The sequence below is a fragment of the Callorhinchus milii genome, unplaced genomic scaffold (genome assembly GCF_018977255.1).
Source record: "Callorhinchus milii isolate IMCB2004 unplaced genomic scaffold, IMCB_Cmil_1.0 Scaffold2, whole genome shotgun sequence".
Taxonomy (NCBI): domain Eukaryota; kingdom Metazoa; phylum Chordata; class Chondrichthyes; order Chimaeriformes; family Callorhinchidae; genus Callorhinchus; species Callorhinchus milii.
Window position 1 is genome coordinate 85,090,441 of NW_024704743.1, and position 13,143 is coordinate 85,103,583.

General features: G+C 53.1%; 1 protein-coding gene across 1 annotated transcript in view; it reads left to right on the forward strand.

The window, feature by feature from the left end:
* The first annotated feature begins 3,491 nt into the window (after positions 1-3,491).
* Positions 3,492-13,143, forward strand: part of ctdp1 (CTD (carboxy-terminal domain, RNA polymerase II, polypeptide A) phosphatase, subunit 1) — a 178,576-nt gene continuing 168,924 nt past the window's right edge. Inside the window, exon 1 of the mRNA XM_007900578.2 lies at positions 3,492-3,737. The gene's annotated coding sequence lies outside the window, so the exon portion shown is untranslated. The remainder of the gene's footprint in view (positions 3,738-13,143) is intronic.

Sequence of the window (13,143 nt, forward strand, 5' to 3'; positions counted from 1 at the left end):
GGGGTCGGGTCGGGAGCTCAGTCCCTGGGGGTCGGGTCAGGAGCTCAGCCCCTGGGGGTCAGGAGCTCAGCCCCTGGGGGTCGGGTCGGGAGCTCAGCCCTGGGGGTCGGGAGCTCAGCCCCTGGGGGTCAGGTCAGGAGCTCAGCCCCTGGGGGTCAGGTCAGGAGCTCAGCCCCTGGGGGTCGGGTCGGGAGCTCAGCCCCTGGGGGTCAGGTCAGGAGCTCAGCCCCTGGGGCTCAGGTCGGGAGCTCAGCCCCTGGGGGTCAGGTCGGGAGCTCAGCCCCTGGGGGTCGGGTCGGGAGCTCAGCCCCTGGGGGTCGGGTCGGGAGCTCAGTCCCTGGGGGTCGGGTCGGGAGCTCAGTCCCTGGGGGTCGGGTCAGGAGCTCAGTCCCTGGGGGTCGGGTCAGGAGCTCAGCCCCTGGGGGTCAGGAGCTCAGCCCCTGGGGGTCGGGTCGGGAGCTCAGCCCCTGGGGGTCGGGAGCTCAGCCCCTGGGGGTCAGGTCAGGAGCTCAGCCCCTGGGGTCAGGTCAGGAGCTCAGCCCCTGGGGGTCGGGTCGGGAGCTCAGCCCCTGGGGGTCGGGTCGGGAGCTCAGCCCCTGGGGGTCGGGTCGGGAGCTCAGTCCCTGGGGGTCGGGTCGGGAGCTCAGCCCCTGGGGGTCGGGTCGGGAGCTCAGTCCCTGGGGTCGGGTCAGGAGCTCAGCCCCTGGGGGTCAGGAGCTCAGCCCCTGGGGGTCGGGTCGGGAGCTCAGTCCCTGGGGGTCAGGAGCTCAGCCCCTGGGGGTCAGGAGCTCAGCCCCTGGGGGTCGGGTCGGGAGCTCAGCCCCTGGGGGTCGGGTCGGGAGCTCAGTCCCTGGGGGTCGGGTCAGGAGCTCAGCCCCTGGGGGTCAGGAGCTCAGCCCCTGGGGGTCGGGTCGGGAGCTCAGTCCCTGGGGTCAGGAGCTCAGCCCTGGGGGTCAGGAGCTCAGCCCCTGGGGTCGGGTCGGGAGCTCAGTCCCTGGGGGTCGGGTCAGGAGCTCAGCCCCTGGGGGTCAGGTCGGGAGCTCAGTCCCTGGGGGTCGGGTCAGGAGCTCAGCCCCTGGGGGTCAGGAGCTCAGCCCCTGGGGGTCGGGTCAGGAGCTCAGCCCTGGGGTCGGGTCAGGAGCTCAGTCCCTGGGGGTCGGGTCAGGAGCTCAGTCCCTGGGGGTCGGGTCAGGAGCTCAGTCCCTGGGGTCGGGTCAGGAGCTCAGCCCCTGGGGGTCGGGTCGGGAGCTCAGCCCCTGGGGGTCGGGTCAGGAGCTCAGCCCCTGGGGGTCAGGAGCTCAGCCCCTGGGGGTCAGGTCAGGAGCTCAGCCCCTGGGGGTCGGGTCGGGAGCTCAGCCCCTGGGGGTCAGGTCAGGAGCTCAGCCCCTGGGGCTCAGGTCGGGAGCTCAGCCCCTGGGGGTCAGGTCGGGAGCTCAGCCCCTGGGGTCGGGTCGGGAGCTCAGCCCCTGGGGGTCGGGTCGGGAGCTCAGTCCCTGGGGGTCGGGTCGGGAGCTCAGTCCCTGGGGGTCGGGTCAGGAGCTCAGTCCCTGGGGGTCGGGTCAGGAGCTCAGCCCCTGGGGGTCAGGAGCTCAGCCCCTGGGGGTCGGGTCGGGAGCTCAGCCCCTGGGGGTCGGGAGCTCAGCCCCTGGGGGTCAGGTCAGGAGCTCAGCCCCTGGGGGTCAGGTCAGGAGCTCAGCCCCTGGGGGTCGGGTCGGGAGCTCAGCCCCTGGGGGTCGGGTCGGGAGCTCAGCCCCTGGGGGTCGGGTCGGGAGCTCAGTCCCTGGGGGTCGGGTCGGGAGCTCAGCCCTGGGGGTCGGGTCGGGAGCTCAGTCCCTGGGGGTCGGGTCAGGAGCTCAGCCCCTGGGGGTCAGGAGCTCAGCCCCTGGGGGTCGGGTCGGGAGCTCAGTCCCTGGGGTCAGGAGCTCAGCCCTGGGGGTCAGGTCAGGAGCTCAGCCCCTGGGGGTCGGGTCGGGAGCTCAGCCCCTGGGGTCGGGTCGGGAGCTCAGTCCCTGGGGGTCGGGTCAGGAGCTCAGCCCCTGGGGGTCAGGAGCTCAGCCCCTGGGGGTCGGGTCGGGAGCTCAGTCCCTGGGGTCAGGAGCTCAGCCCTGGGGGTCAGGAGCTCAGCCCCTGGGGGTCGGGTCGGGAGCTCAGCCCCTGGGGGTCGGGTCGGGAGCTCAGTCCCTGGGGGTCGGGTCAGGAGCTCAGCCCCTGGGGGTCAGGAGCTCAGCCCCTGGGGGTCAGGAGCTCAGCCCCTGGGGGTCGGGTCGGGAGCTCAGTCCCTGGGGGTCAGGAGCTCAGCCCCTGGGGGTCAGGAGCTCAGCCCCTGGGGGTCGGGTCGGGAGCTCAGTCCCTGGGGGTCGGGTCAGGAGCTCAGCCCCTGGGGGTCAGGTCGGGAGCTCAGTCCCTGGGGGTCGGGTCAGGAGCTCAGCCCCTGGGGGTCAGGAGCTCAGCCCCTGGGGGTCGGGTCAGGAGCTCAGCCCCTGGGGGTCGGGTCAGGAGCTCAGTCCCTGGGGGTCGGGTCAGGAGCTCAGTCCCTGGGGGTCGGGTCAGGAGCTCAGTCCCTGGGGGTCGGGTCAGGAGCTCAGCCCTGGGGGTCGGGTCAGGAGCTCAGCCCTGGGGGTCGGGTCAGGAGCTCAGTCCCTGGGGGTCGGGTCAGGAGCTCAGTCCCTGGGGGTCGGGTCAGGAGCTCAGTCCCTGGGGGTCGGGTCAGGAGCTCAGTCCCTGGGGGTCGGGTCAGGAGCTCAGCCCCTGGGGGTCGGGTCGGGAGCTCAGCCCCTGGGGGTCGGGTCGGGAGCTCAGCCCCTGGGGGTCGGGTCCTCAGCCCCTGGGGGTCGGGTCCTCAGCCCCTGGGGGTCGGGTCCTCAGCCCTGGGGGTCGGGTCCTCAGCCCCTGGGGGTCGGGTCGGGAGCTCAGCCCCTGGGGGTCGGGTCGGGAGCTCAGCCCCTGGGGGTCGGGTCAGGAGCTCAGCCCCTGGGGGTCGGGTCGGGAGCTCAGCCCCTGGGGGTCGGGTCGGGAGCTCAGCCCCTGGGGGTCGGGTCCTCAGCCCCTGGGGGTCGGGTCCTCAGCCCCTGGGGGTCGGGTCCTCAGCCCCTGGGGGTCGGGTCCTCAGCCCCTGGGGGTCGGGTCGGGAGCTCAGCCCCTGGGGGTCGGTCGGGGCTCAGCCCTGGGGTCGGGTCAGGAGCTCAGCCCCATGTGAGCCGGAAGTGGCTCGGGGCGGCGCAGTGTCATTTCCGGTGTGCGGGGGGGGGGCACTGATGTCACAGTTAAACAGTGGAATCGCTCCGTGTTTTGGTTCCCCCCCACACAGGCCCCGCCCCCCACCCACGGGCCCCGCCCACACAAGCCCCGCCCCCCACCCACAGGCCCCGCCCCCCGCGCGATAGGAAGATGGCGGCGTTGTCGGAGGCGGGAGAGTCGGAGCGGGAGCGGGAGCGGGATCAGGGGGGAGCCGGGCCGGCGGCGGGGGCCTGGGCCCGGGCCGGGCTGGAGGTGGCGGCCCCGGGCTCCAGGCCGCTGCGGCTGCTGGAGTGGAGCGTCAAAGTGGGCTCGGCCGTGCAGCTCGGGACGGTGCTCGCTCACTGCCTCCCCGTGGAATACGACAAGAGCTCGGGCGGCTCTGACCACGAGAAGCCCAGGTCTCCAGCCAAGCCTCGGCCCCTGGAGAAGCGGGTGAAGTCGGACCGGGCCGGGGTAGTGACGGAGCTTTGCTGGCAGCTCGGCCAGGTGGTACCTCCCGGGTAAGAGCAAGATAATGGAGTGGAGCAGCCAGGACTGGAACATTACAGGGCACTGGATCACACCGGACTGGAACTGAACAGCGCAATATGGGAACACGGGGTACACAGTGCGATACAACAGGGAATGATGGCATAGAAAATGGGGCACAATGGGATAGAGCAGAAATGATAGATCAGAACAGGGCATAATGGAGTATAACATGGAATGATGGGATAGAATATGGGGCACAGAGTCCTGTAGCTCAGTGGTTAGAGCACTCGCTTTGCAAGTGAGAGACCTGAGTTCAATCCCAGGCAGAGGGCGAAACCCTGGGCAAGTTTCCTTACTCCACACAGAGCCTAATAATAATCCCTCCAAAACCCCAAACAATAATAAATTGGTCATTTTCAATCTACTACTGTTTGTGGGACATTGCTGTGCGCAATTGGCTGCCGCGTTCGCCCACAATTATACAGTGTGTTCTGTGAAGCGCTTTGGGACGTCCTCCCGACGTGAAAAGCGCTATATCAAATGCAAGGATTATTATTATTATTATTAATGCAATGGAACAGGGGGTGTAATGGAGTAGAACATGGAATGATGGAATAGAACAGAATAATGGAACAGAACCGAGGTCATAATGCAATAGAGCAGAGGGCATAATGGGATAGAATATGGCATATAATGATGGAACAGAACCTGGGGCATAACTGCATAGAATATGGAACATAATGGAATAGAACTGTGAATAATGGAATTGTATATGGGGTGTAATGGAATAGAATGGGGACGGGAGGAGGGGCCCCCCCGACGGGGACGGGAGGAGGGCCGACGGGACGGGAGGAGGGCCCCCCCCGACGGGGACGGGAGGAGGGGCCCCCCCGACGGGGACGGGAGGAGGGGCCCCCCCGACGGGGACGGGAGGAGGGGCCCCCCCGACGGGGACGGGAGGAGGGGCCCCCCGACGGGGACGGGAGGAGGGGCCCCCCGACGGGGACGGGAGGAGGGGCCCCCCCGACGGGGACGGGAGGAGGGGCCCCCCCGACGGGGACGGGAGGAGGGGCCCCCCCGACGGGGACGGGAGGAGGGGCCCCCCCGACGGGGACGGGAGGAGGGGCCCCCCCGACGGGGACGGGAGGAGGGGCCCCCCGACGGGGACGGGAGGAGGGGCCCCCCGACGGGGACGGGAGGAGGGGCCCCCGACGGGGACGGGAGGAGGGGCCCCCCGACGGGGACGGGAGGAGGGGCCCCCCGACGGGGACGGGAGGAGGGGCCCCCCCGACGGGGACGGGAGGAGGGGCCCCCCCGACGGGGACGGGAGGAGGGGCCCCCCCGACGGGGACGGGAGGAGGGGCCCCCCCGACGGGGACGGAATGGATGGGAATGATAAAACCCTATATCCACAATCTCAGTGATTAATTCCTGCACAGCATTACCAGTATCAACAGGAATGAATGGTAAATAAACTCGTGGGTGCGACGTGTAACTGGCATAGACTGGAGCAGGGGATGGAGTGGCATCAGTGGGAAGGAAGAATGGAACTCAGTGGATTGCATTTGAAAGTCAACTCCGCAGCCACTTACTGTACAAAAGTCAGTGCAATTCTGTAGTCTCTGGGCACACTCAGCAGGTCAGGCAGCATCTATGGAAAAAGGAAAGTGAGTCTGTGTTTCGGGTCCACGACCCTTCGTCAGATCTGCTGAGTGTGTTCCCAGCAATTTCTGTTTTTGTTTCAGATCTCCAACAATCTGCAGTATTTTGTGTTTTGTCAGTGCAAATCTGTGTTTGTTTTTATTTTTGTGAAGATTATTTTTGCTTTCCAACAGTTTGACAGAGTGTGCTGTGATGTTAGAGAAGGGGTGCGTTTTTTTCTCAATATGAGAGTTCCTGTCTTAAACAGTGTCGGATTTAGGGGTAAAATGGGTAGTTTTACCCACAACTTCGCCCACAAATGTACAGTCAATTCACTTCACAGTGTAATCTATGAAGTGCTTTGAGACGTCTCGAAGACGTGATAAAGCGCTATATCAAATGCAACGATTACAACAACAACAAGATTCCATTTACAGAGCGCCTTTCACGTCGGGAGGACGTCCCAAGGCGCTGAAATTATCATATTATTATCAAACCGCAGAATATTGCAGATGCTGGAAATCTGAAACAAAAACAGGAGTCGCTGGGAACACTCAGCAGGTCAGGCAGCATCTATGGAGAGAGGAAAGTGAGTCAGTGTTTCGGGTCCACGACCCTTCGTCAGAACTGGACGAAGGGTTGTGGACCCGAAATGTTGTAGAACAGGGAACTTCTGTTTTTGTTGCAAATATTATTATTACTATATTATTATTTATCTGAGTTTTCCTATCAAAAATGTAAGTGTTATTATTGTTGAGTTGGGCCAATAGAAAGGACCACCGTCCGCCACAAATGGAGTATCCGGCCCGCGGGCCGCTCGCGCTGTTTACTGACGTCACTGTGGGCGGGGAGGCTCCGGACGTGCGTGCGCAACGCAAGTGGCGAATGGGCGGCACTCGGAGGCCGCAGTGTTGTCAGTGTCAGTGTCTGTGTATCAGTGTATCAGTGTCCCTTCTATATGTGTGAGTGTGTGTCTGTGTCTCTGAGTGTATGTGTCTCTCTCTGAGTGTCCCTCTGTGTGTGTCTGTGTGTGTGTCCCTCTGTGTGTGTGTGTCTGTGTGTGTGTGTCTCTCTGTGTGTGTCCCTCTGTGTGTGTCTGTGTGTGTGTCCCTCTGTGTGTGTGTGTGTCTGTGTGTGTCTGTGTGTGTCCCTCTGTGTGTCTCTCTGTGTGTGTCTCTCTGTGTGTGTCCCTCTGTGTGTGTGTGTGTGTGTCCCTCTGTGTGTGTGTCCCTCTGTGTGTGTGTGTGTCTGTGTGTGTGTGTGTCTCTGTGTGTGTGTCTCTCTGTGTGTGTCTGTGTGTGTGTGTGTCTGTGTGTGTGTGTCTGTGTGTGTGTGTCCCTCTGTGTGTGTGTGTCTCTGTGTGTGTGTGTCTGTGTGTGTGTGTCTCTGTGTGTGTGTGTGTCTGTGTGTGTGTGTGTCTCTGTGTGTGTGTGTCTGTGTGTGTGTGTGTCTGTGTGTGTGTGTGTCTCTGTGTGTGTGTGTGGTGTGTGTGTGTCTCTGTGTGTGTGTCCCTCTGTGTGTGTGTGTGTCTGTGTGTGTGTGTCTCTGTGTGTGTGTCTCTCTGTGTGTGTGTGTGTCTCTCTGTGTGTGTCTCTCTGTGTGTGTGTGTGTGTGTCCCTCTGTGTGTGTGTGTCTCTGTGTGTGTGTCCCTCTGTGTGTGTGTGTGTCTGTGTGTGTCCCTCTGTGTGTGTGTGTGTCTCTCTGTGTGTGTCCCTCTCTGTGTGTGTGTGTCCCTCTGTGTGTGTGTGTGTGTGTCTCTCTGTGTGTGTGTGTGTGTCTCTCTGTGTGTGTGTGTGTGTCTCTGTATGTGAGAGTATCTCTGTGGGTGTCTGTGTCAGTGTGCAGTGTCAGCCCTGAGAGGCAGGAGTGGTGAGTCCCTGTAGCCTCGCTGGTGAGGTCCCACCCCCCCCCCCACCCCACCAGAAAAAAATGGTCACCCAGTTTTTATTAAAGAAGCAATTAATTTTTGGCAACAATCTAATATGTGTTATTTCCTTATGTTCAATTTTTTTTAACCAATAAAGTGAAAAAACCTAGCAGTAAAATGTACCTCAATAGAACCAATCAAAGCCCTCCGCAGTTTTCTGCAAGACTGGCAAATATGTTTGCATTTTTCTATTGGCCCAGTTCATGAGTTATGGATGTAGGTGAAATAAGTGTGGAAGCCATTCCAGTACTTGAGATCATTTTGTTTTGGAAACATCTGTTCTGTGGGAGGTTAAGTGAAGTTAAAAAAAAAGACGTATGTTCACTCCAGAGTGCAGAGTTTTAGAAACAATAACATTGAATTGAGATTCTGACCACAGCTGTAGAGAAAGAATTTTTAATTTGGTGCTGCACAAAGTACAGTATTTTATTTGATACGTTTGTTTATGTTTTTGTATTGTGCTCCTTCTGAAGATGGAGTATTGCAACATTTTCATGACATCATGTGACCAGAAAATGGACTCGGGAGGGAATGGTATAACATTATACGTGTTATAAAATTACTGGATAGTGCTGCTATGATCGCAGTAGATAATTAGGCGTCGATACTGGTAAACAAAGCAAGTTGAAAACCGACTGGTTATATTCTAATGTAATGAAGAGAAGGATATTTTTACAAAAAAAACTCACTTTCATAAACAACACTGGAGGGTTTACAATGTTACCAATTTGTTTTCCCTACTTAGAAAGTCTGAACTGAGTTTATCATTAACATACATGTTTAAATGTTTATTTTAAAAAATGCAGCATCAACACATGGAGCTGTTTATCATATGCGTACGCACATGAATATGAGAGTTACTGAGGCTTCAATAATCCCTCTCGTAAACTTGTGGTTGTTAACCCTTTGGTGTGGTGTTGCCACATACGAACTGCAGTTCTTAGTGATTGCTATTGCAGTAAGCAGCAGAAAGGCAACAGGAACAACAATAGATTCAAATTGCACACAGAAAATCTGAATAAAAGTTGGCTTGTCAACAGAAGTCATGAGACACAATCTCATCATGTGGGGGGGGAGAGAAAAGAAAATAATAATCTGTACAAATATTGGTTTCTGAGCTTGTAATCCTCTGGCCTCATTGATGAGATAGCCCCTGGTAGTTAGTCCTTAATATCCATTAATCTCAACAAGTTTTGCTTTAATTTCGAATTCTATAATCACTTGTGCCAAAGCACTTTTTCCTTTCAAGTGTTTGTCATCCATGTACACAAATGCGCAGTCACTGTACTTCACAGTAAATTGTGTGAAGTGTTTTGGGACATCTTCCCAACTGGAAAAGCTCCATACCCAATGTGAGAATTATTATTGTTATTTGAGTTTCCTTAATAGGGGTGGGGTGGGTGGAACATGCACAATACTTTGCCCCACCCTCACCCACAATGTAGTGCCCAACTCAACGCCTCAGGGACTTGCTGGGTATTCAATTTAAATTTTTCTATTTTAAAAAGAAAAAAAAATGATGACGACGTTCCCAGCAATTTTTTAAAATTTATATAACAGGTTAGTTGACCATGTTGACACCAAGCAGATCTGGTAACTTGCAACTTTACCCTAATGTGTCATTGCTATGCACTCCATACGCCTGTTTTAAAAACAAAAAGCAGGATTGCACACAATCGTTTGTGAAAGCTTCAACAACACCATTGAATTTTTATGATGTGCTGTCCTGCTATATTGCTGTGTATTGCATGCAGGCAAACCGAGATCCCATCTGCCTGTTCACGTTAAAGACTCCATAGCACTGTTCGAAAAGAGAGGTGAATTTCTCCCTGTGTCCTGGCCAACAATCTCCCCAAATAAAATTATCATTCACTTCACGGTTGTTTGTGGGACTCTGCAGTGTGCAAATTGGTTGCCACGTTTACCTACAAAATGCACAGCTCCAATGTTTTACAATAGAAATCAGTGAAGTGCTTTAAGAAGGTTTGACAACATGATAAGGCACTATATCAAATGTAGGATTATTTTTATTATTTATGATCAATGATCAAAATTATTTATCCCTTCCCTGCTTCAACCAGCTGCTAGGAGATGTAGGAGAGCAATGTGGAAGTGACCTGTCTGATGCTTCTGCAACTTTAATGACAATCTATTTACGTCTTGGTGATGTCTCTAGTGGCTCTTTGCATCTGAGTCAAGACTGGGGAAAATCATCTTGGTGAGTTACGAGAGTGAGCTTGCAATCCACTCCCTGATGCAGCTTGAGGTTTTTTTTTAAAAAAAATGTCCCAGAAATATACAAAATTGTTGGTATCGAAGTATGCAGCTTAATTGGTGTGAGAATTTTTTTTATTTTCTTTCCTGTTCTAAAGACCTGACTCAGTGGGGTATGTAGCATTGGGTTCCTACTCCAAGTTCTGACTGACTTAATTGCTGAGGAGAGGTATCACAGCTGAGCCCCAATCCTGGTCTTATACCCAACATCTACACAGGGGAACCTTCCAGCAGGATCGTGGGATTTGGTTTTGGTTAACTGGGTATCAGACTCCTGCAGAATCCCACTAGGCTTAAGAGTGTCCAAACAAAACTATTGAGAGTTGTCTGGCCATTTCCATTTACCTATTATGGAGTGTGCATTCTTGCATTCTCCCCCTGGGGAGACGCTCCCTGTAAACCTAATCTCCAAGAGTTTAGGGTTAACTGGAGCCTGGGCTGGGGGACCCCAGAGTGTACATTGAGGTACTGCAGGAGTTTAAAGTTGAGTGAGAAGAGTCCCAGCCCCAGTAAGGCGACAGGATAGCGAGTACGATTGGATGTTCTGGCTGACTTAGTATTTATTTAATTCCTACCTGAATCAGGGACATTGATGCCAATGCCCGACTCCTGCCCCGGCTGAGATCAACTAACTCAGCACTGATCAAGTTGAGGTTACAATCCTCTGGTCAGTGTCCTAAACCATAGCGTGTCTTTAATAATAATACTTCTTGCATTTGGTATATAATGTCTTTGCACACTATCTCCTTGGGGGAGTGTTTGCTTATAATAATATAATAATCCTTGCATTTGATATAGTGCCTTATCACATTTTTGAAATGCCGAAGCACTTCACAGAATACACTGTAAAGTGAATTGACTGTTTATTTTGTGGGCAAAACGCGGCAGCCAATTGCGCACAGCAGTGTCCCACAAACAGTCATGGATTGAGTGACCAAATTATTATTATTTTGTCCACCATCTCATTCCTATACTACTGCCAGGACTGAAAATTAAGGACACAATGATCCGTTGTTGATACATGTGTCTATCTAATTCGTTGTGCCTGTTTTTTTAATTGAAAATGAAAATCAAAAATTAATTATATCTTATTCAACAAAATATTTAATTATAAATAGAACAGCTTCAGAAACAGGGACATTCTATTTAAAAAATATTCTTTCTGCAACTTGTGCAGGTGGATGTTTGGAGGAAGCCTGCACCAATTGCTTCTTGTGTGATAGTGCAGAAGACTTGAAGAGGTATGGGGATAGGGCACTTGGCAGTGGGATTGAAAGTGCAGTTTACTTTGAGAACTGGTGAAGACTCGATAGGCCAAATGGAGTCTTCCTGTACTGTAAATTTCTATGAATGGTTGAAGGCAATGGCCCCATCCCCAGTTATCTCATGTTCAATATTGTAGACACTGTAGTTACTGGTTTCAATTTGGTTGACCAATTTTGCTTCAGAGCCCTGTTTCTTTTATCCAGTTATGCGAACGTTAAGCTTATGCGATCCTTTTCGATACTGCTGAAATTGAAAGGCTTAAAATCTGAGAAACGTTAACATTTCTATTTTAAAAAGCTCTAAATCGAGTTAGGATTACAAGCAGTATGTAGGACTTGAGATTGAGAGTTACGGTTGTTATCCTAAAAGAATGATTCCATCTGCTCTTAACAACAGAATTAGTCCTTTGGATAGATTTCTACACCATCCATAAGAGCTATGTTTGAATCTGTGGAACGTGCTTGTATAATTTATGCATGTGTGGATACAGTAGAGTTCCTCCATTTATATTACTCAATCTCTCTTCTATTAAATCTACTTATTTTATAGATTTTGCACATACAGTATATACAGCGAACATGTGTGAAGCTAATTTTTTAAACTGGCTCCAAGGTAACATGTTTGGCAATGGAAGGTCAGTATCCAGCCCTCTGTGGTGATCTCAGTCGTCCAGTCCTGAGCTCTGCGGTATTCCAGAAACACTGCTGATGACAACTCACCCAGCCTGGCTCGTCGGTAGGACTTGGAAGGGCAGACCAGTCACTGGGGGGTAGGGACTCCTCACACTCAGCTCCCATTACCTCTGCAAGCCAAAGTCGTAACGGGTAGGTGGTCTTAGCTGGACAAGCATTGGGAAAGTTTGGCAGACAATGCTTTCAATGGCAAACCATGTGGTTTTAGCTGATTAGATTCCAGCAGTACAACGCACACACGGGGTTCCCGTGTCTTGGCTCTTGCCAACATACACCTAATACTCCCCAGAATTAGGTAAGCAGGATGTGGCCCTCCAGGGAGTGTGTGAGAATCCATTCCCGTAAATATCTCTGGAATTTCCATGTACAGGTGGGAAGCACAGAACTCTCAGTTTGGTTTGGATAATCTTTAAGAATGGTGATGGATTTCGGTATATGTCAGACACCCGACTGGCTCCAAAAATGGTGTTTGATTACAAGTTAAGCTGCAGTGCTTCATATCATAGTGGGAAGGTGGTTGGTCTCTGACGATATGCTATATAGCTGAAAATGTAAAGACCTATGAATTGTCAAATGCTTGCACAAAAAGATGATTGAAGTTCAGTATTTTGTTCAAGTTGTTTTGACTTCTTGGTGAACCCCCTTTTCTTTCCTCACCCCTCCTCCCCCAGCTTGAGCTTCCAGTCAGCTGTATGAAGGCCTATGACAGTGCCCTGGTCTGAAAAACCCTATCTAACTAAATTGTTGTGTGGAGGAGCAGGTGATCCACAGCCTCTGGGCTCTATAGAAGCTCTGCGAAATATGCAAACAGTCAGATTGGGCAAAGGGACGAAATATTGCACAAATACTTGATCCTTTTTGCAGTGTTTGGTAAAATGCTATGTGAATACAGTAGTTTGCATGTTTTCCCAGTATCTATGCGTTTCCCACCCCTTCTTACCCACCCTTTCCTCATTCCCTCGCCCCCTTGTTTGGCAGAATGGTTTGGGACAAGGATCAATAGAAGTTGCATAGAAGCACTTTTGACCTTTGACAAATGTTATGCTAATTTGCCTCCATTGCTGTTCATCTATTCATGCAACAACTTTACCAGGTTTGTCAGAGCAAGCTAGTTTGAGTACAAATTGGGATTGTTTGAAGGCTTGATTGAACTGATCAAGAAGTCACTGAGCTACAGTAAAATCAATTAGTTCTCCATGATAAATTAAAAACCTGTAAACGCTCTTTAGATGCACAAATATTGAAGGAAATATATGAAAGAAATTGACAACAAGGCTTAATCTAGCAGTTTTTGAGGATGGAAGGGAAACAGAAAGCACAAATTTCGGTGGCTGAAGGTAATATCCAGGGGCTGGAGCCAAAATGCCTTGCACAAAGAGTTTGGAGTTCAACGCCTTCCTGATTTTGCGAGCTGAAGGCCTTATTTAGCCTATGAACATAGAATTTTGTAGTGTGAAAGAACTAAAAAAAATATTTCTTAGTTGTGAATAGATGTTGACAAATAATTGCAAGCATGAGGGTTGTTGACGTGTAGAACACGTACATAAACGTATATTAGCAGTCCACAAATTTAATTTGTGCAATTTTGCTACAGAAAATCCTTATCAGTAAAAGCATCTTGCAGCAGACGGGATG